Raw genomic sequence first — 21991 nt, 5'->3', positions numbered from 1 at the left:
TAAAAGGATAAGGGAATATTATTATCAATTGTATGCCAATAAATTCAACAACTTAGGTGAAATAGACAAATTCCTTGAAAGCACAAACTCCCAAAGATCTGATGAATCTGACAGATTCATGATTAAAAAAAAAAAATTGGCCAGGCGCGGTGGCTCATGCCTGTCATCCCAGCACTTTGGGAGGCTGAGGCGGGCGGATCACCAGGTCAGGAGACTGAGACCATCCTGGCTGACACAGTGAAACCCTGTCTCTACTAAAAATACAAAAAAATTAGCCGGGTGCGGTGGTGGGCGCCTGTAGTTCCAGCTACTTGGGAGACTGAGGAAGGAGAATGGCATGAACCCGGGAGGTGGTGGTTGCAGTGAGCTGAGATCGTGCCATTGCACTCCAGCCTGGGCGACAGAGCGAGACCCTGTCTCAAAAAAAAAAAATTCTAGGCTGGACACAGTGGTTCAATCCTGTAATCCCAGCACTTTGGGAGGCTGAGGCAGGCAGATTGCTTGAGCCCAGGAATTTGAGACTGGCCACGGCAACATGGCGAGACGTCATCTCTATAAAAAATACAAAAATTAGCTGGGTGTGGTGGTGTGAACCTGTAGTCAGCTACCCTGGAGGCTGAGGTGGGAGGATTGCTTCAGCCTGGGAGGTGGAGGCTGCAGTGAACTGTAATTGTGCCAAGGCATTCCAGCCTGGGCAAGGGAGGTTCCTGTCTAAAAATAAAAACAAAAACAAAATCTCCCCAAAGTAGGAGTAGAAGGGAACTTCTCAACCTGCTCTAGGGTGTTTATCAAAAACGTACAGGTAACATCAAACTTAATGGCTACCAACTAAATATTTTCCCCCTAAGATTAGTTATAAGGGGAGAATGTCTGCTCTTACCACTTCTACTTAACATTATACTGAAGATTCTAGCCAAGGAAAAGAAATAAAAGGTATTTATATCAAAAAGGGTGAAGTAAAATTGTGGTGATTCACAGATAACATGATCATTCATGTAGAAAATCCAATGGCGTCTACAAAAAGCTACTAAAATAAGTGAAATTGCAGGATACAAGCTATTTCTACAAAAATTCCTATGTACTAGCAATGAACAATCAGACACTAAAATTAGAAAAACAATATCATTTTCAATAGATTAAAAAATTGTGAAAATTTAAGTCTTCTGGACTTTCCAGTCTCAGGACAGCCCAAGACCCTGGTAATTTCCTGTGATCCTCATGGCTGAAGCAAAATAAGTTACAGTAAAACAAACAAACAAATGAGCAAAAACCCAAGACAACAACAACAAAAACTTTACAAACAATGAGTGATACTACTAATCTTTTTTTTTTTTTTGAGACAGAGTTTTGCTCTTGCTGCCCAGGTTGGAGTGCAATGGCATGATCTCGGCTTACCACAACCTCCACCTCCCAGGCTCAAGCGATTCTCCTGCCTCAGCCTCCTAAATAGCTGGGATTACAGGCATCTGCCACCACGCCCAGCTGATTTTGTATTTTTAGAGACAGAGTTTCTCCATGTTGGTCAGGCTGGTCTCGAACTCCAGACCTCAGGTGATCCGCCCACCTGAGCCTCTGAAAGTGCTGGGATTACAGGCGTGAGCCACCATGCCCGGCCACTACTATTCTAAACTCACTCAATTGAGTAAAAACGGATAGCTACAATTTTCACATTAAACATTCAGTCTTGTAATCCCACTCTCCTGTATACCTAATTTAAATACATTTAAAATGTTTTATTTAGAAGAATGGTAGTGTGGTAATATTTAATCCTCTCATGTATAAAGTTTGAGTGAGCAAAGAAAAATATCACATTCATCAAGGAAGTTTTAAAATAATACAGTCATCTTAAGCTAAAGAACCATAATTCCAGTTATTCATGTGTAAAATGCAGCAGCAATGTTCATGGAAAAAAATGGGATTTTTAACCACACGAGCTGCTTTTGTGCTTTGAGAAAATGAACAATTTTGTTTTAGATGTCATTGTCCTTCCTTGCATTCAGAATGTGAAGGTTCATATACTTTGCAAAATAAGACCTACAGTTGCCCTTGAATCTGTATTTAATTAAAAAAAATTTTTGTTTTGAGACAGGGTATTTTTGTATTCTTTTTAGTAGAGACAGGGTTTTGCCATGTTGGCCAGGCTGTTCTCAAACTCCTGATCTCAAGTGATCTGCCCACCTCGGCCTCCCAAAGTGCTGGGATTACAGGCATGAGCCACTGCACCTGGTCTGTATTTAAATTTTTGATATAAGAGGAAAATATAAAAATAAATGTGCCTATCAAATACAAATGTTCTTCACCTACTTCAAAATTAAAATGATCATTCCAGCTAGTTCTCCTTGTAAACTCCAATTATTTTTTTAATTGTGAAAATCTGACAAAGAATTGCAAGACCTAAACAGTGAAAACTATAAAACATTGCTGAGATAAAGATGATTTTAACAAATGGAGAGATATACTATGTTCATAGGTCAGAAGGCTCAGTATTATTAAGATGTCAATTCCCTCCAAATTGCTGTTAATGTAATGCTAATGAAAATCACTGCAGGCTATTTTGTAAAGAAAAAAAAAGACAAAGTGATTCTAAAATTCATGCAGAGGTCTGGCGTGGTGGCTCACACCTGCAATCCGAGCACTTTGGGAGGTTGAGGTGGGTGGATCACTTGAGGCCAACATGGTGAAACCCTGTCTCTACTAAAAGTACAAAAATTAGCTGGGCCTGGTGGCACATGCCTGTAGTCCTAGCTACTCGAGAGGCTGAGGCAGGAGAATCGCTTGAACCCAGAAGGTGGAGGTTGCAGTGAGCCAAAATCACACCACTGCACTCCAGCCTGGGTGGTGGAGCAAGACTCTCTCAAAAAAACAAATAAAAAAGATGGGAACAATAGACACTGATGTCTACTAGAGAGGGGAGAAAAGGAAAGGGGTAAGGGCTGAAAAATTACTTGTAGGGTACTATGCTTGTTACCTGTGCGATGGGTTCAATCATACCCCAAACCTTAGTATCATGAACTATACCTTAGTAACAAATCTGCACATGTACCTTCTGATTCTAAAATAAAAGTTGAAGAAGAAGGCTGGGTGTGGTCACTCATACCTGTAATCCTAGCACTTTGGGAGGCTGAGGCAGGAGGATCACTTGAGCCCAGGAGTTCGAGACCAGCCTGGGCAACATGGCAGAACCCCATCTCTACAAAAAATACAAAAAAATTAGCTGGGTATGGTGGTGTGCACCTACATTCCCAGCTACCCTGGAGGCTAAGGTAGAAGGATTGCTTGAGCCCAGGAAGCTGAGGCTGCAGTGAGCTGTGATTTTGCCACTGTACTCCAGCCTGGATGACGAAGTGAGACCCTGTCTCAATAAAACCAAAAAAAAAGTTAAAAGAAAAAAGACAGTGTGGTGTCAGCATAAAGACAGAAAAATACAGCAATAGAACAGAATAAACAGTCCAGAAACAGACCCACACATATAAGAATAACTGATTTTTTAACCTTATCAATGCTACTTGCAAGATGAGGCTATAAAATACGTCTTGGTTACTCTGTCTCATGCCAGCTACACTGTGAGAAACCCTTTGGAGAGCCCCCTGTGTAAGGTACTAAGGCCTCTTCCCAACAACCATGAGAGAAAACTTGGAAGTGAATCCCTCAGCCTCACTCAGCCCTTCAGATGACTGCATCCTCAGCCAACAGTTTGACCAAAACCTCATGAGAGAGTTGGAACCAGAACCTCTCAGCAAAGTTGCTACTAGATTTTTGCCCCTGAGAAACTGTGTGACATAATAAATAAATGTTTGCTGTTTTGTTTTTTGTTTTTTTTTTTTTTTGAGATGGAGTTTCAGTCTTGTTGCCCAGGCTGGAGTGCAGTGGAGCATTCTTGGCTCACTGCAACCTCCACCTCCTGGGTTCAAGCGATTCTCCTGCCTCAGCCTCCAGAGTAGCTGGGATTACAGGCACCCGCCACCACAACCGGCTAATTTTTTGTATTTTTAGTAGAGATGGGGTTTCTCCATATTGGTCAGGCTGGTCTCAAACTCCTGACCTCAGGTGATCCACCCGTCTCAGCCTCCTGAAGTGCTGGGATTACAGGTTTGAGCCACGGCACCCAGCCAATGTTTGCTGTTTTAAGGCACTAAGTTTTGGGAGTAATACTTTACACAACAATTGATAACTAATAGAGGGACTATTACACAGATGTGAGCAGGTTTAGGAAAACAAGTAAGAGCCAGTGTAGTTCCTTACTGTAACAACAGCCAGAAACCACTTGACACCCAAGTCTGAGGAAGCAAAGGGAAGGATGCATTTCAGAGTCTATGGAGAGTAGGGGAGTTGGGGGTGGCCCCACCAGGGCTACAGGCTTGGGTAGGGGGAGGCAGCGGTTCAGCAGGAAGAAGCCAGGGAAATAAACACCCAACCTTGATTTCTTCTCTTCTTTGTTCTGTTGGTACCTCTCCTCACTGGCCAAACTCAAGAGTAGGTAGGGCTTGAGTTCTGCAGCTGGAAGAAGGAGGAGGACACAGGGCTGAGCCGAGGTGAATAGATGCCTTAGGGCAGGGTTCCCAAATCCCTAGGCCACTGGCTGGTACCAGCCCTTGGCCTGTTAGGAACTATCTGAGCTCCACCTCCTGTCAGATCAGCGGTGCTGTAGATTCTCTCAGAAGCACAAACACTGTTGTGAACTACGCATGTGAGGGATCCAGGTTGTGGGCTCCTTATGAGAATCTAATGCCTGATGATCAGTCACTGTCTCCCATCATCCCCAGATGGGACCACCTAGTTTCAGGAAAACAAGGTTAGGACTCCCACTGATTTTACATTATGGTGAGTTGTATAATTATTTCATCATATATTATAATGTAATCATAATAGAAATAAAGAGCACAATATATGTAATGCACTTGAATCATCACAAAACCATCCCTCCCATCCCTTGTCCATTGAAAAAATGGTCTTTCATGAAACGGGTCCCTGGTTCCATAAAGGTTAGGGACCACTGCCTTAGGGAGTAGGAGGCAGAGGTAAGATTTACACCTGGGCTATGGACATGGAAAAAGAAAAATGGAGGTGAGTAGCAGGGCAACAGCAAGAAACATCGGGTGGGGAACAAGAAGGACTGAGATTTGGGTCATGATAGGGTTGCTCACTGAGCAGCAGAAAATTCTCTGATGGGCAGATCGAAGGGGCGGTTCAGCTTGGAAGGGCTTCTAGGAAAAGAAGTGGCCTAAAGACTGTTGTGCTGGCTCTCCACTTCCTTATATTTCAATTGTCGCCCTAGACCAGAGGGCAGCAAACCTTTTCTGTCAGGGGCAGATAGTAAATATTGTAAACTTTGCATTGCAACAACTCTGCTGCCATTGTAGCAGGAAAACAGCAAAACATAAATGAAAGATGTAGCTGTGTTCCAAAACCACTTTCTTTGCAAAAACAGGCAGCGGGGCTGCAGGCCGTAGTTTGCCAACCCCTGCCCTAGACAGGTAAGAATTTTTTCATTGTTTTGCCTTCAGGTACACTTAAAAAAATTTTTTTTAAATTTTAATTGTTGTGGGTGCATAGTAGGTGTATATATCTTCAGATAGACTTTTGAATGGGCCTTTTCCCAGGTCTGGCTCCTGCCAGATAAATTATCTGAACTTCTTTCAGAGTACCAGGAATGAATGAGTCAGTAGATTCTGCTGTAATTCCTACGGATGTCTCCGAATGAATGCATGTGTAGTTGACTAACTATTAATGAGGGATATGGAGCAGGAATTTCCAGTTCCAACATTAGATTTAAGGTATTTTCTGAAAATATATTAGATTAAAGGATAGTTTTCCTTTCACTCCAGGAACATATTCTAGCCTGGTGAAACGTTTAAGCTTTGAAATCAGACATGTCCGAATTCACAACCTGTCATTTTCTAGCTGTTTGGTTTGCTGAGCCAGTTTTCTCTCCTGTAAAATAGAGATGATACCCACCTCACAGGTAATGACAGGCCATTATTATTATAAGGGATAACAAATACACTCTTTCTTACTTAAAACTTTTTTCTCTCTTCTACTGTCCTCTTGAAAATGATTGGTTCTTGAAGTTTGTTCCCAAACTGCAGGCTTTTCATTCCCAAAATGCTCTTCAAGCAAAACCAAAATAGATCCCAGACAATTTATATATTCACTGAGACTGTGATTGCAAGCAACAGAAACTGAATTCAAACTTACAGAAGGGGAAAAAAAGAAAGACAAGAGTGACTTATTGGATACTAGAGTAGTTCTCAGAATTGAAGCTCAACAATTCAGCCTTAGGTAAAGAGGAACTAGAGAAGCTCAGGGATCTTCAGGGATTAAGTGCCCCTTCCTCAACTCCCCCCACCTCCCCCTTTCCCCCTGCCATCTTTTCTCTCAATTACCTTTCCTATGTAGACAAGTATTTTCTATATCTCAAGGGAGGTATCTGTTGGGAATTCTGGGTCACATCATGACTTTATCACCTAGGAGCAAAGTAAATGTTTGCTTTTTCTTCCACTAGATCTAGATTTTAAAACCCAATAGAATGATCCTGTTTGGCCTGATTTGGCCCACTCCTCAAGCTAATCACTGTGGCTGGGGGAGGTGAGGTACTGTGATCAGCCTGGCTTGTGTCAAGTATCCCTGTAATAGGATTGGCTACACCCTCTAGGACCATGTGGTTGGAGGTGGGGGAAAAGCAATTATCCCCAAAGAAGGAGAGCAATGTCACCTAAAGAAGAGTGAAAAGCCATGCTGGGCAGACAGGTGTGTGCTGTATTCACAAGAGAAGTCTACTCTATCGACTATATTGACAATTATTTTTATAAGTGCCTTCTATGATTACAGTGCTAAGATCCTTAAACAAACATGGCCACTGACTTCTGCCACTGTTGGAGGTAGTGGAGGCAGCTGTCAGGCAAGAGGGCCATGAATAGGGCATTTGGAATCAATTCAGTGTAAGATGTGGGAATACAGGTGCACACCACCACGCCCAGAGTTGTTGCAACGCAAAGTTTACAGTATTTACTATCTGCCCCTGAAAGAAAAGGTTTGCTGCCCTCTGGTCTAGAGCAACAATTGAAACGTAAGGAAGTGGAGAGCCAGCACAACAGTCTTTAGGCCACTTCTGCTCCTAGAAGCCCTTCCAAGCTGAACTGCCCCTTAGATCTGCCCATTAGAGAACCTTCTGCTGCTCAGTGAGCAACCTTATCGTGGTCCAAATCACAGTCCTTCTTGTTCCCCACCCAGCGTTTCCTGCTCTTGCCCTGCTACTCATTTTCCTTTCATTTTTCTTCTTTCTTTCATTTTTCATATAAGGTAGGGATTCTACATAATAGTTTTCTTTCTTTTTTTTTTTTGAGACAGTTTCCCTCTGTCACCAGTGGCGTGATCTCAGCTCACTGCAACCTCCGTCTCCCAGGCTCAAGAGATTCCTGTGCCTCAGCCTCCCGAGTAGCTGGGACTACAGGCATGTGCCACCACACTCACCTAATTTTTGTATTTTGAGTAGAGATGGAGTTTCACTGTGTTGGCCAGGCTGGTCTTGAACTCCTGGCCTCATTTGATCTGCCTGCCTCAACCTCCCAAAGTGCTGGGATTACAGGCATGAGCCACCACACCTGGCCTTTTGTGATTTTTTTGAGACAGGGTCTCACTCTGGTTGCCAAGGCTGGAGTGCAGTGGCACAATCTTGGCTCACTGTGGCCTCGACCTCCTGGGCTCAAGCAATCCTCCCACCACAGCCTCCCAAAGTGCTGGGATTACAGGCATGAGCTACCATGCTCCACCTACCTAATAGTTTTCTAAATGATCAGGTGTCTTGTAAAAGCTCTATTTTAGTGCCATAAAATGTAAAAAAACATTTTTTAGCTGAATATCTTAAAAATGTAAAGCCTAGTTCAGATGTGGGACATATGCATTGCATATTATCTAAGAGGTGATATGTGTGTTTTTTTTGAAACGGAGTCTCACTCTGTCACCCAGACTGAAGTACAGTTGCACTGTCTCGGCTCACTGCAACCTCCATCTCTCAGGTTCAAGCAATTCTCCTGCCTCAGCCTCCGCTGGGATTACAGGAGTGAGCCACCACACCTGGCTAATTTTTGTATTTTTAGTAGAGACGGGGTTTCACTGTGTTGGCCAGGTTTGTCTCGAACTCCTGACCTCAGGTGATCCACCCACCTCAGCCTCCTAAAGTGCTGAGATCGCAGGCGTGAGCCACTGCGCCCAGCCAGAGGTGATATATGTTAACTCAGATGACAGGAGATGTCAAGCAGTATCACAATGAATGAAACTAACTTCTCTTTTAGTTATTATGTCTGGGACCATACCTGACACGGGATACAACCAGTACTAGCTTAGACAAAATGGAGAACTAGAGACTTGAATTCTGCAGAGTCTCTCCTCTGTTTCTCCTTTCTGCTTTTCTCTTAGTGTTTTGGCTTTCTCCCCAGGACTGGTGGCAAGTCAAGCAACAGCCACCAGGGCAGCTCCACCCAGCTTTGATACCAAAAAGGGACTGACACTTGCTCTCCCTGGGGTCAAGTTCACAAATCCTGGGTAAGGGTTCTGGCCTGGTTCAAAGACCGTATCCAGCGGGGCAGTAGAGGCTCATGCCTGCCCTGGCTTGAATCAGGTGCCCAATCCTGCACCAATCATCAGGGGCCAAGGGGATGGGATCTGTCAGAAGAGAGTGGTCTGCTCTCTGTTCCCATGGGAACCTCACAATTAGAGTCAGGGAAAGGTACGTTTCCCAGAAGAAGGGGGAAGCCTATTCTGGATGAAAAACAGCAGGAGGCCTCTTCAGAGTTTACTGTCTCTACACCTGTGATGTGAGCACAACCAGTAACAACATGAAAAATGGAAGGAAAAGGCAGGAAAAGGCAAGGTGGGGCTGGGAATAGAGATGGGTCTCCTAGAGGAGGTCTAGGACTTGAACTGGGCTTGGAAGGCAAGGACATCCCTACATGAGACAGCTGGGGAAGGAATTTTTGGAGCGGGTTGGAGGTTGAACCCACCTCAGTGGCCAAAACTCAGATCTGTCATCAGAGGTCAGGTTGGTAACATAAACTGAGAAATAGCCTGGTAGAAGCCAGGGGTTGTTGGTGGGGCTTGGAGGAAATGAAAGAAGCCATGGCTTTCCCCAAAATACATTTAAATCCCTCGTAAAGTTTGGGGTAGAAACCCCCCAGACTTGTATAGGTGAAATAAAAATAAGTATGCTGCCTACAAAGGCAACTGGATAGGAGTTTGTAATCTTTGAGCTAGATTATCTCAAGAATTTTTTACCAATTCTGGCTGGGTGCAGTGGTTCACGCCTGTAATCCCAGCACTTTGGGAGGCCAAGGTGGGCAGATCACTTGAGGTCAGGAGTTCGAGACCAGCCTGGCCAACGTGGTGAAACCCTGTCTCTACTAAAAACATAAAAATTAGCCGGACATGGTGGCGGACACCTGTAATCCCAGCTACTCAGGAGGCTGATGCATGAGAATTGTTTGAACCCGGAAGGTGGAGGTTGCAGTGAGCTGAGATCACGCCAGTGCACTCCAGCCTGAGTGACAGAGTGAGACTCCATCTCAAAAAAAAAAGAATTTCTTAGCAATTCTGCTGTTGAATCTGTGACTGCTTATAGGCAAACAAAGTGGGGGGAGCCTTTCCAGCCAGGAAAACCCTATTTGCAAAAGTGATTAAGACAGGATTGTGCCAAGTTGGGAAGGGGCAGTTTGCAGAAAATCCTTTACTTAATAGTTCATAAAACTCAGAGACCCCCTTAGAGTGAGGTTGTAAATGCTTTGTTTTTTCAACTTTATCACCTAGGCTCAGAAAATTCAGTTGTGGAAATTCTGTCTGTGCTTATAATTTTTTATCCTTTGAATGGGTTCTCATTAAACTCAGTCAGTGTGGAATCGGAGGCATGCAGGTGGGAAGATCTCTGATTTTGAGGCAGCAGAAGTGTAAGGGCTCTGGAGACCAGTGGGAGTGACCTACACCGAGCCTGTGGGATAACTCTGTCCAGGTCTTTGTTGGAGGTGAAGGAGTCAGGGGAGGTGAGGTGGAGTGGGATCACTCTTTCAATAATTTATTCATTTAGTACACTTTTATTCAGCTTTGAGCCAGGCACTGTTCTAGGCACAGGGGGTGCAAGGATGAAAAAGACAGACATGGTCTGGCTCTCCACAAATTTACATTCCAGGCCAGGCACAGTGACTCACACCTGTAATCCCAGCATTTTGGGAGGCCAAGGTGGAAGGATCGCTTGAGTACAGGAGTTCAAGACCAGCTTGGGCAATATAGGGAGACTATGTCTCTATAAAAAATAATTTTAAAAAAATCACATGCCTGTAGTGCCAGCTACTCTGGAGGCTGAGGTGAGAGGATCGCTTGAGCCTGCAGTGAACCGTGATCGTGCTACTGCACTCCAACGTGGGAGACAGAGAGAGACCCTGTCTCGAAAAAAAAAAAAAGAATTTCATTCCAGAGGGAAATGTGCTTTAGTGCAGCAGTCCCCAACCTTTTTGGCACCAGAGACCAGGTTCATGGAAGACAATTTTTCCACGGTTGGTGGTGGTTGGGGAGGGAAGTTGGTTCAGGATGATTCAAATGCATTACAGTTATTGTACACTATTTCTATTATTACTACATTGTAATATATAACGAAATAATTATCACCATAATGTAGAATCAGTGGGAGCCCCGAGCTTGTTTTCCTGCAACTAGGCAGTCTCATCTGGGGGTGATGGGAGATAGTGACAGATCATCAGGTATTAGGTTCTCATAAGGAGCATACAACCTAGATCCTTCGCATAAGCAGTTCCAATAGGATTCACGCTCCTATGAGAATTTAATGCTGCTGCTGATCTGACAGAAGGCGAGGCTCAGGCAGTAATGTGAACGATGGGGAGTGGCTGTAAATACAGATGAAGCTTTGCTTGCTTACCTACTCACTACTCACCTCCTGCAGTGCAGCCTGGCTCCTAGCAGGCCATGGACCGCTAACAGTCCATGGCCTAGGGGTTGGGGACCCCTGCTTTAGTGACAGAGATGGGTGGAACTACAAGACTTGGTCTTGGAGGATCAGGGAAGGCTTCCTGGATGAGGTGATAGCTAAGCTAAATTATCTGAGGGATGTATAGGAGTCACCCAAGCAAAGGGCAAGGGCTGAGGAGTCAGTGGCCACAACTTTCCAGGTGGGATTACAGATTAAGCAAACCAAGAATGTGCTTGGGGATCAGCAAAGCAAGGAATTTTTTTAAAAAAGAATTTGATATTGAGAAACATATAAAAGTGTCCATCATGAGAAAAGCCAGAGCTCTGTGGGACTTCTATCCACATACTCTACAGTGAAGCATCCTTTTTATTTTGAATTACACAGGGGTAGATACGGCATCATCACCTGTTCAGTGCTTGGAGCCACTGAACAGCCTGAGGAGTCTCTGGAAGGGATGTCTCTGGCCCCCCATTTTCTCCCCTCCACTTCCCTCTGCAGTTTCTTCCCCTCCAGGCTCAGCCTGCCTCAGCACTCTTTCCTTCTAGGGTCATTTCCTAGAGTCCTTATTAAAATTTACTGCTCTTTTATTCCTTCCTTTGGGCACCTCTAATCCACAGTGTTAATTATCACATAGTGTATCAATTACTCCCATAACTGTTAAACTAGGTAAACTTTAATAGGTGGCATGATTCCACTGTAATAGAGAAAAATTAATAACTACACTTTTTAAATACTCACAGTCATTCTTAATTTTGATTTCTTTTTTAGTAATCCTCATCTCAACAGTTGTAAAGCAATAATAATAACAGCTAATAATCTTAGCTATTTTTCAATGTGCGAGGCTCTCTTTGAAGACCTTTATACTAACTCATGCCTCTCAACAACTCTGTGAATTACCTTGTTATCTGCAAAGTGGATGAGGAAGGTCATCAATTTGCAGATGAGGAAATTGAGGCACACAAATTAGGTAGCCTGTGGACCCAAGATCACTCAGCTGGTAATTAGCAGCAGCAGGATTTTAATCTATGAACCTAAATAACCAACAGAGAGGGGCCCTCTAAAAGAAAATGATGTTTGGGAATAGAGCACTGCAATGGGAAAACACATGCCATTGTAAACAATGTGAGTATTCAGGGAGGTAAAGGAAGACAAAGGTTTCTAAAGAAAAAAATGAGAAGGATTACAAAATTGTTTTGAAATAATTGTCTTTGGCTACAAAGATCAATAACAAGGGTGATACTGGTCCAAGGTTGGACAGGCAGCTGCTGGACAGACGCTCTGGCAGAAACATTTTTTTGTGCAAGGTTGTAGTTTTTGTAGAGTCTTTTTTGTTATCAGGTACACAAGCAGGAGATCCTTTCTTCATGGACTTCGCCATGAATAAAGAGATAACTTCTTAGGGTTTTCTTGAAATTAGTGACTCCATTTTGATTTTGACAACTTTCACAAAACCAAACAGTCTACTCCACAGCCCATCCTACCATCCTCTCAAATTACCCAAACCAACCACCTAAGAGTAAACAGTAAACCCCATTTCTTCACTATTCCCTTTTTGGTTTTGGTTGTTGTTGTTGTTGTTTTTTGTTTGTTTTTTTGTTGAGATAAAGTCTTGCTCTTTTGCCCAGGCTGACGTGAACATGGCTCACTGCAGCCTCAACCTCCCAGGCTTAAGTGATCCTTCCACCTCAGCCTCCTAAGTAGCTGGGACTACTGGCACATGCCACTATGCCCAGCTAATTTTTAAATTTTTCGTAGAGACAGGGTCTTGCCATCTTGCCCAGGCTGGTCTTGAACTTCTGGGCTTAAGCGATCTGCCTGTCTCAGCCTCCCCAAATGCTGGGGTTACAGGTGTGAGTCACCTGGCCTTATTCATTTTTGCACCCCAAAATGTATCACCAATCCATTCACTACACTCCATCTTTCCACCTCCATCCACACTGCTATAGAAGAAACCATCAGGAGAGCTCACCAAGAAGTAAGTTCCATGAGTGCAGGGACTTGTTTTTTTGTCTCCATTGTCTCCCCAGGGCCTGGCTGACACACTGCAGATGTTCAATAAAAATGGACCAAATGAATGAGTTCTTAACTGAAATCAACAAGAATGCATTGAGCACCTATTCTGTTTTACAGAGAAAACTGTTGACCTTCAACATATGTACTTGCAGGTTTTCTCTGTAAGTATTCCTATATATATATGAATTGGAATCATATTGTATCTCTTTATAGTTTGCTTTATTCTCAACATCTTCCCATGTTTTAAAAAATTCTTTGAAAATATTTTATAGGACAATATTCCATTTTATGACATGTTTTCTAATCATTTCAAATTGTTAGACAATGAAGTTGTATTTGTTATCTATTGCTGTTAACAAATTATCCCAAAACTCAATGGCTTAAAACACCAAACATTTAGTAATACTATCTCAGTTTCAGCGGGCCAAGAATTTGGGAGTGGCTCTGGCTCAGGGATTTTTAGTGCTGCAATCAAGCTATCAGCTGGGCTGTGGCTATCTCAACACTCAGGTAGAGGAAGACCCACTTCCAAGCTCACTCACTTGGCTGTTGGCAGAATTCAGCTTCTTGCTAGCTGTTGGCTGGAGATATCAGTTCCTTATTCTATTTATCTATAGCTATACATATCTATATCCCTCTATATGACTATAGATATAGATATATAAATATATAGATCTATCTATAGATAGATCGATAGATATAGAGATACACACACACGCGCGCACACACACACACACACACACACAGTGAGAGAGATTGAGAGAGAGAGAGAAAGGTGATCCAAAATAGAATTCATGTATTTTGTAATCTAATATTAGAAGTGACCTCCCATTTTGCCTGTTGAATTTCATTCACTAGAAGTGAGTCGCCCTGGCACTTCTCTCTCTCCCCAGCCTGACACCCTGTGCCCTCACACTGCCAGGCCCCCTCCTGTCAGGGAGAACAGTGTCCAATAAACTCCTCCACAGGCTTCCTGAGCTTCGACAACCCGGCCAGCGCGCAGACCACCATCCAGGCCATGAACAGCTTCCAGGTCAGCATGAAGAGGCTCCAGGTGCAGCTGAAGCGGCCCAAAGGTGCCAGTTGCCTGGACTGAGCACCCGCAAGAGCGTCTCCCGCGGGAGAACAGGACTTGAACAGGGCGGGATGCTGAACGGGCTCCATTTAAAAAACTGCACATGTATACCGGAACTTCAAACCAAATTAAATAAATAAACAAACCTCTCTCTCTCTATTTATAAATGAAAACTGTTGGATGACACCCTTGACATATCAGCCAAAATCGATCAAGCTGAAGACTCCAGACACTGTCTGTGTGACTGTAACATTTCTTCAAGAAAAAGATAGTCTTTATGGAGTTAAGAGGGCACATGTTTGGGGGAAATATATATGACATAAATAAGAAGATGATGAAGAAAAATGAAAAAAAAAAAAAAAAAAACCCACCCGCACACACACACGGCAACTTTAAAACAAAATAACACGAGACCAGATGTGAGGCTGAAGGGCTGGGAACTGGGAGGAGATGCTGCTTTTCCAGCCTACAAGCACCTGAAGCAGGCCTGGTCCACAGGGGATAGCTGGGAGGCCACTGAGCATCTCTATCTGTTGTTCTTTCAGCTATTTAGGGACCAAAGGACCAGACTTTTTATGGCAGCTCTATGTGTAGCCCTGTGTCAAATGGAGGGGGAATGGAGGACAACCTCCTTCCTGCCTTGTGGCTGTTCTTGACACAGCTTAGAGCGATTCTACAAAAAATGTAATAAAAAATTTAAAAAAAGGAAAAACAACCCGTTACTGCATTTAAAACAGCAAGATAACAGTTCTTTGATAATTTGAGAGGCGCTTTGATGAACTTATCCAAGTCTGTGACACTTTCCTATGATTTTCTGTATTCTATGTCTGGATGGAGCTGTTAAGATGAACAAATTGGTAGATATTTGGGGAAAGCAACACAAATATTAAAACTCATTAACCGCAAAGTGTGAGAAAACAAGGAGGGGGAAAAAAGGGACTTACCAGGCAGGGTCATTGTTGTGAAAAGTCTGTAAATGCTTCTAACTCTTCCCCTTCTTAAAATCATAATAGTTGTAGAGAATTTTTAAAAAGGAAAAGCTTAAAATACCTATATAATAGAAGAAAAATAGAGAAAAGCAAAATAAATAAATAGATAAAAATGGAAAAAAAAAAAAAAGATGTGAGTCGATAAGTCCAGCCCATACCCCAGGGGAGGACAATACACAAAAGTGTGAATACTAGGAGGTGCAGAGCCTTCGGGCCATTTTAGTTTGCTTACCACATAGTTTTCCCCCAATTGTTTCTATTGTTAACAGCGTTGTTATGAATATCTTATTACTTATTACCTGTATTACAAATGATTTCCTGTGATAGATTTTTTTGACTAGGTGTGTAAGAACACTGATGGGGTTTGGCTGTGTCCCCATCCAAATCTCATCTTGAATTGTAGCTCCCATAATTCCCGTGTGTCATGAGAGGGACCCAGTGGGAGGTCATTGAATCATAGGGGTGGGGCTTTCCTGTGTTGTTCTCGTGATAGTGAATAAGTCTCACGAGATCTGATGGTTTTTTAAAGGGGAGTTCCCCTGCACATGCTCTCTCACCTGCTGCCAAGTAAGACGAGACTTTGTTCATTTGCCTTGTGCCACGACTGTGAGGACTCCCCAGCCATGTGGAACTGTAAGTCCATTAAACCTCTTTCCTTTATAAATTACCCAGTCTTCAGTATGTCTTTATCAGCAGTGTGAGAACAGACTAATATAAATGCCTTAAAAGCTGCCAAAGCACACACTGCTTTCTAGAAAGCTCTCCCATTATCAGCATATAAGAGCACCCATCTCAGGCTGGGTGAAGTGGCTCATGCCTGTAATCCCAGAACTTTGGGAAGCTGAGACAGGAGGATTGCTTAAGTCCAGGAGTTCAAGACCAGCCTCGGCCACATGATGAAACCTCATGTCTACAAAAAAAAAAAGAACACCCATCTTATCACATCTTCATCTTCATCTTTGCTGTAAAATTATTTGCTTATGTGTTAGGTTTCCCCCTGTTTTAATTTGTCTTTGAGGTGAACCTTTATCCCTGCCCACATGTTCATGAGCCATTTGTATTTTTTCTTTTATGAGTTTTCTATTTTATGTCATTTGCTCATTTTTCTATTGGGAATTTAGTGTTTTACTTAGAATTTAGTGTTTTGCTTATCAATTTGTGTGTGCTTCACATATAAAAAGATATGAACATATATGAAAAGGTAGGATCCTTTTGGTAAAAGCTTTATTGAAATATAATTTACATACCATACAATTTTCAAATTTAAAGTGTACAATTTACTGTTTTTTAGTATACTCGTGGATTTGTGCAACCATCCTCACAATTTTTAAAAAATTTTTCTTATTATTTTTTGAGATGGAGTCTCATTCTGTTGCCCAGGCTGGAGTGCAGTGGTGCAATCTTGGCTCACTACAACCTCCACCTCCCAGGCTCAAGCAATTCTCCTGATTTAGCCTCCTAAGTAGCTGGGATTACAGGCACCTGCCACCACACCCTGCTAATCTGTGTATTTTTAGTAGAGATCGGATTTCACCATGTTGGCCAGGCTGGTCTCAAACTCCTGACCTCTAGTGATCTGCCTGCCTCAGCCTCCCAAAATGTTGGCACTACAGGTGTGAGCCATTGTGCCCGGCCCTCACAATTTTAGAACATTTTCATCACCTCAAAGAGAAACTCTATACCTTTTAGCTATCACACCTCGGGCTCCCCCATATCCTCCCTTAGCCCCCACCAAAGAGTAATCTGCCTTCTCTCTATATGGATTTGACTATTCCAGATATTTAATATAAATGAAATCATATAATCTGTGGTCTTTTGTGTCTGACTCCTTTTACTTAGATAATGATTTCAAGATTAATCCATGTTGTAGCATATATTAGAGCTTCATTTGTTTTTATGGCCAAATGATATTCCATTGCATTGATATATCATATTTACCCAGCTACTTGGGAGGCTGAGGCAGGTGAATTACTTGAACCTGGGAGGTGGAGGTTGCAGTGAGCTGAGACCATGCCATTGCACTCCAGCCTAGGCAACAAGAGTGAAAGTCTGTCTCGAAATAAATAAATAAATAAAAATAAAAGAAGAAAGCTACCATAAATGTACATGTTTTTGTATGGATATATATTTTCATTTATCTTGGGCATACACCTAGGAATGGAATTGCTGGGTCAAATGGTAACTTTTATGTTTAGCTATTTGAGGAACTACCAGACTGTTTTCCACAGTGGCTGTACCACTTTACATTCCCACCAGCAGTGTGTGAGGGTTCTAGTTTCACCATATCCTTGACAACACTTGTTATGATCGATCTTTCTGATTCTGGCCATCCAGGTGGGTGTGCAGTGATATCTCACTGTGGTTTGATTTGAATTTCCCTTCTGACTAATGATGTTGAACATCTTGGCATATGCTTGTTGGCCATCTGTGTATCTTCTTTAGAGAAAAGTCTATGGGGACCCTTTGAATAAATAGTTGTTTTTTTTATAAGAGAGACTGGGGCCGGGTTTGAGGCTTGGTTTCCAGCTGTGTGACTTCTTAGTTTCTTAAACTATGAGCTTGTTTTCATGTCTTTTAAGTTGGGTAAGTAACACCTATTTCATAAGGTCATTGTGTGGCTGAAATAAGAAAACATGCAGGTAGCATTTAGCAGAGTTCCTGATATGTAGTAACTATATAATAGATGAGAGTTGTTTTCATGATTTTTTAAAAGGTAACAACACAATGAGAACTATGTTTTCTATGACCTGGCATTCACATGTAGGATTTAAAAAAACAAGTTTTCAGGAAGATTAATATGGCCATGTTATATTAAATGGACAGGGATACCAGTTTGGAAATGACCCAAGAGTTTAAGCAAAAAAATAAAGGAAATGAGAAAAGAATGTTTTCTGCCCTTATTTCCTATCAGAGACAAGGATTTCCTCCTGTCCTTAGCCTCAGCAGCCCTAGAAACGAGAGTGATCTTGCTGCTTTTTCAAACTGATCAAGGATTTTTTAGTCATCTTTGCATGTTAACTTACCTAATACCTGGGGAAATAGTGATGAATATGTTTTGGATTTTTTGATTAACACAACATAATAATGTGAGGAATTTTAAATGTGTTCATTAACTGTGTTTCTGTGGAGGAAGATGGCACATAAGGCTTTGGTAATCTCAGGGTCATTTATATTATCAGTTAAAACAATTTTATACCATACCTGTGCATGCATTCATTTAGTACATACTTATGAAGCCCCTACTGTGTGCCAGGCATTTGTTTTAGGCTCTGAGAATACAATGGTGAACACAAGGTCTTTGCACTAAAGGAATTTATATTCTAAAAAGGTGAAACATTCAAAGTCCATTCATTCAACAAATATTGAGTACCAACTGAATGCTGGACACTATTTTAGATGCGTGGGATGCATTGGTAAACAAAACAAGCAAAATTCCTTGTCCTCATAGGGCTTACATTTTAGTGGGAAGAGACAGACAATAAATCATAAACATAACAAATAAGGAAACTATATAATATGTTAGAGGGTTATAGCTGAGTGGGGGTAGGGAGTTGGAATTGCAATTTTTAGATAAGTGATCAGGGCTGGCCCCATTAAGACATGGAAGGAGGTGAGGGAGTGAGCTATGTGGCTATCTGAGGGAGAATGTACTAGGCAGATGGAACAGCCAGTGCAGAGCCCCTGAGGCAGGAGCATTCCTGGCAGAAATAAGGACTGCAAGGAGTGCAATTAGCAAAGGAAAAAGTAGGAGGAGATGAGGGTAGAGGGGGAGCGGAAAGGGAATAGATCAAAGATCCCATAGGGTGTTGCCCAGTGAAGAGGCCACCATTCACGTCTGCAACAATTAAGTGCTGAATATATTTCTTGCTAAGCAGAGGACAGCAGTACTTGTAAGACAGAGTGTCTCTGAACAAAGGAATCTGTGAATCTTATATAGTGTTTTGGGAAGCATGGGGTTCGGAGGTTTGGGAACTCTTAGAAGCTGGACTCTTTAGAGATGAGCTGACCTTTAGATGTGGAAGAGGGATTACTAGAGTGTGGCTGTTGCTGATTGGCTAATTTTCAGTAGCAAGTCACTGATCAGGAGATTGTTATTGATTGATTAAAACAGATTCTGGTTGTTTCTTGTCACTATGACCAAAGAACAATCAGTATCTTTTTGTTGTTCAACTTGGAATGAAGGAACTTGCCACTCTGTCTTGCAAGGCCACTGGAAAGTCTTTGTCTTTTACTTTGAGGGAAATGAGGAGTTAATAGGGGATTTTTGAGCAGTGGAGTGACAGGATTTGACTTATATTTTCAGAGGATCTGAAATCTTGGCTGCTGTGTATCAGAGTGGAAGAGGGGAGACAAGTCACTGCAGTCACCCTGATGAGAGATGTATTAGGTTGTTGTTGCATTCCTGTAAAGAAATACCTGAGACTAGGTAATTTATACAAAAAGAGGTTTAATTGGCTCACAGTTCTCCAGGCTGTATAGGAACCATAAGGCTGGCATCTGCTTCTGGGGAGGCCTCAGGAAACATCCAATCATGGTGGAAGGCAGAGTGGGAGCAGGCACTTCACAAGGCAAAATCAGGAGCAAGAGGGAGAGGGGGAGGAGCCACACACTTTTAAACCGCCACATCCCAAGAGAACTCACTATCTCGAGGACAGCATCCAGGGGATGATGCTCAACCATTCATGAGAAAGCTACCCCCATGATCCAATTATCTCCCATCAGGCCACACCTCCAACACCAGGGATTACATTTCAATATGAGATTTGGCTAGAACATCCAAATCCTTCCAGGAGATGTGACTTGAACCACGGCGGTACTAGTGTGGGCAGTGAGAAGTGTTTTCTCCCCCTTTTTTTTTTTGAGACAGAGTCTTGCTCTGTCACTCAGGCTGGAGTGCAGTGATGCAATCTCAGCTCACTGCAGCCTCCACTTCTCGGGTTCCAGTGATTCTCCCACCTCAGCCTCCTGAGTAGCTGGGGACTACCAGCATGCACCACCATGCCCAGATAATTTTTGTATTTTTTGTAGGGACGGGGTTTCACCATGTTGGCCAGGCTGGTCTCAAACTCCTGAGCTCAAGCAGTTCACCCTCCTCAGCCTCCCAAAATGCTTGGATTACAGGCATAAGCCACTGAGCCTGGCCTGTTTCCATTTTAGATATATGTACTTGTAGCCAACAAATAAACAAGATAATCCAGTTAGGCTAAGGGTATTGGAGTAAATATAATCATATTTACTTTTACACAGAATAATACAGCTAGATGACAGAATAGAGAGTAACTGGGTGGGGCTACTTAAGAAGAAGGGATCAGGGAAGTCCCTTGTTGAAGGGGCAAGACCTCAGTGATGAAAAGGAGCCAGTGAGGATCTAAAGGCTGGTGCGTATGTGAGGAGAATGCATAGGCCAGTGGGTCTAGAGGGTGGTGAGGTTAGGGTTGAGGAAGAGCCACAAGCCACGTGGGAGAGGGAAGCTGAAGCCAGATCCTTCTAGGCCTCAGTGCATAGAATGGATTGAGAAGAGCGGAGCAAGAGAAGAATCAGAAAGGTGAAAGTGGAGACAATATTCTACTAGACACTGTCCTCATGGGAATTTTATGAGGCCTCATTGAAGTGATGAAGTAAAATCTAACTGTGAAGTCTTCATGGGGCCAGGGATTCTGTTTCATTGTTTGCTGAATTATGATGCCTAGATAAATAACGATATAAACTAACTGGAAGCTGTGGTGTACAGACTCAAAATAAAGACACTCAATTACCTGTCTCTGACTTTTAATGCAAAGACTAGGTTAGCTACAGTGTTTTTTCCAAGACTAAATTATGATCTTGGCCTCCCTCTTTCACCAAGTCATCAGAAAAATGGTTAACATTTATTGGGGGCTTCCTGAAATAGACACAGAAGGCACAGAGAACACAGGTTGGTTGTCAAGGCAGGATGACCTAGGATCCAACTGCAGAGGGGATGTGGACCGGGTTCCATTTCTCCTAGAGTTCTAGCTCCCCAGGGTAAGGAGAGTGATTCATTCACCTTTGTAGCCCTTGGGCTCCTAGTACAATGCCTGCAGAACATAGGAGCTGATATCACCTTTTAGTGGAATTTGAATTAAGCACGTAGTTTAGATCCACAGTACTGAAATGATAAACTATTAACTCAGAAAAGTAGTCATCTTCACATCTTTTGGTTCACCATCCAGAATTGGGAGAAGGATTAGTCATCCTTCTCCCAATTCTTTTTTTTTTTTTTTTCTTTTTTGAGACAGCGTTTCATTCTTGTCGCCCGGGCTGGAGCGCAATGGCGTGATCTCAGCTCACCACAACCTCCGCCTCCCGGGTTCAAGCGATTCTCCTGCCTCAGCCTCCCGAGTAGCTGGGATTACAGGCATGCGCCACCACGCCCGGCTAATTTTGTACTTTTTAGTAGAGATGGGGTTTCTCCATGTTGGTCAGGCTGGTCTCGAACTCCAGACCTCAGGTGATCCGCCCGCCTGTGATCCGCCCGCCTCGGCCTCCCAAAGTGCTGGGATTACAGGCGTGAGCCACCATGCCCAGCCCCTTCTCCCAATTCTATTACTTTATATTTCCTGCCTTTGAACCTTTGAACACATCATTTCACTCCTTAATCTCCACTTTATGGGTAAGCATAAAGGGAGAAATTAAACTCAGGCCAATTTTTCCTTTTTTTTTTTTTTTTTTTTAGCAAATAACACCTTTTAAATGTTTGATGGAGATTGAAGAAATTCATGCTATATAAAGATCTTAGGATAACTTTTTTTTCTTTGAGATGGAGTCTTGCTCTGTCGCCTAGGCTGGAGTGCAATGGCATGATCTTGGCTCACTGCAACCTCTGCCTCCCGGGTTCAAGCGATTCTCCTGCCTCAGCTTCCTGAGTAGTTGGGATTACAGGCACCCACCACCACGCCACACCCGGCTAATTTTTGTATTTTTGGT

This window comes from Pongo abelii, chromosome 10, assembly GCF_028885655.2.
Source record: "Pongo abelii isolate AG06213 chromosome 10, NHGRI_mPonAbe1-v2.0_pri, whole genome shotgun sequence".
NCBI lineage: Eukaryota > Metazoa > Chordata > Mammalia > Primates > Hominidae > Pongo > Pongo abelii.
Note: the sequence above shows the minus strand (reverse complement) of the source record.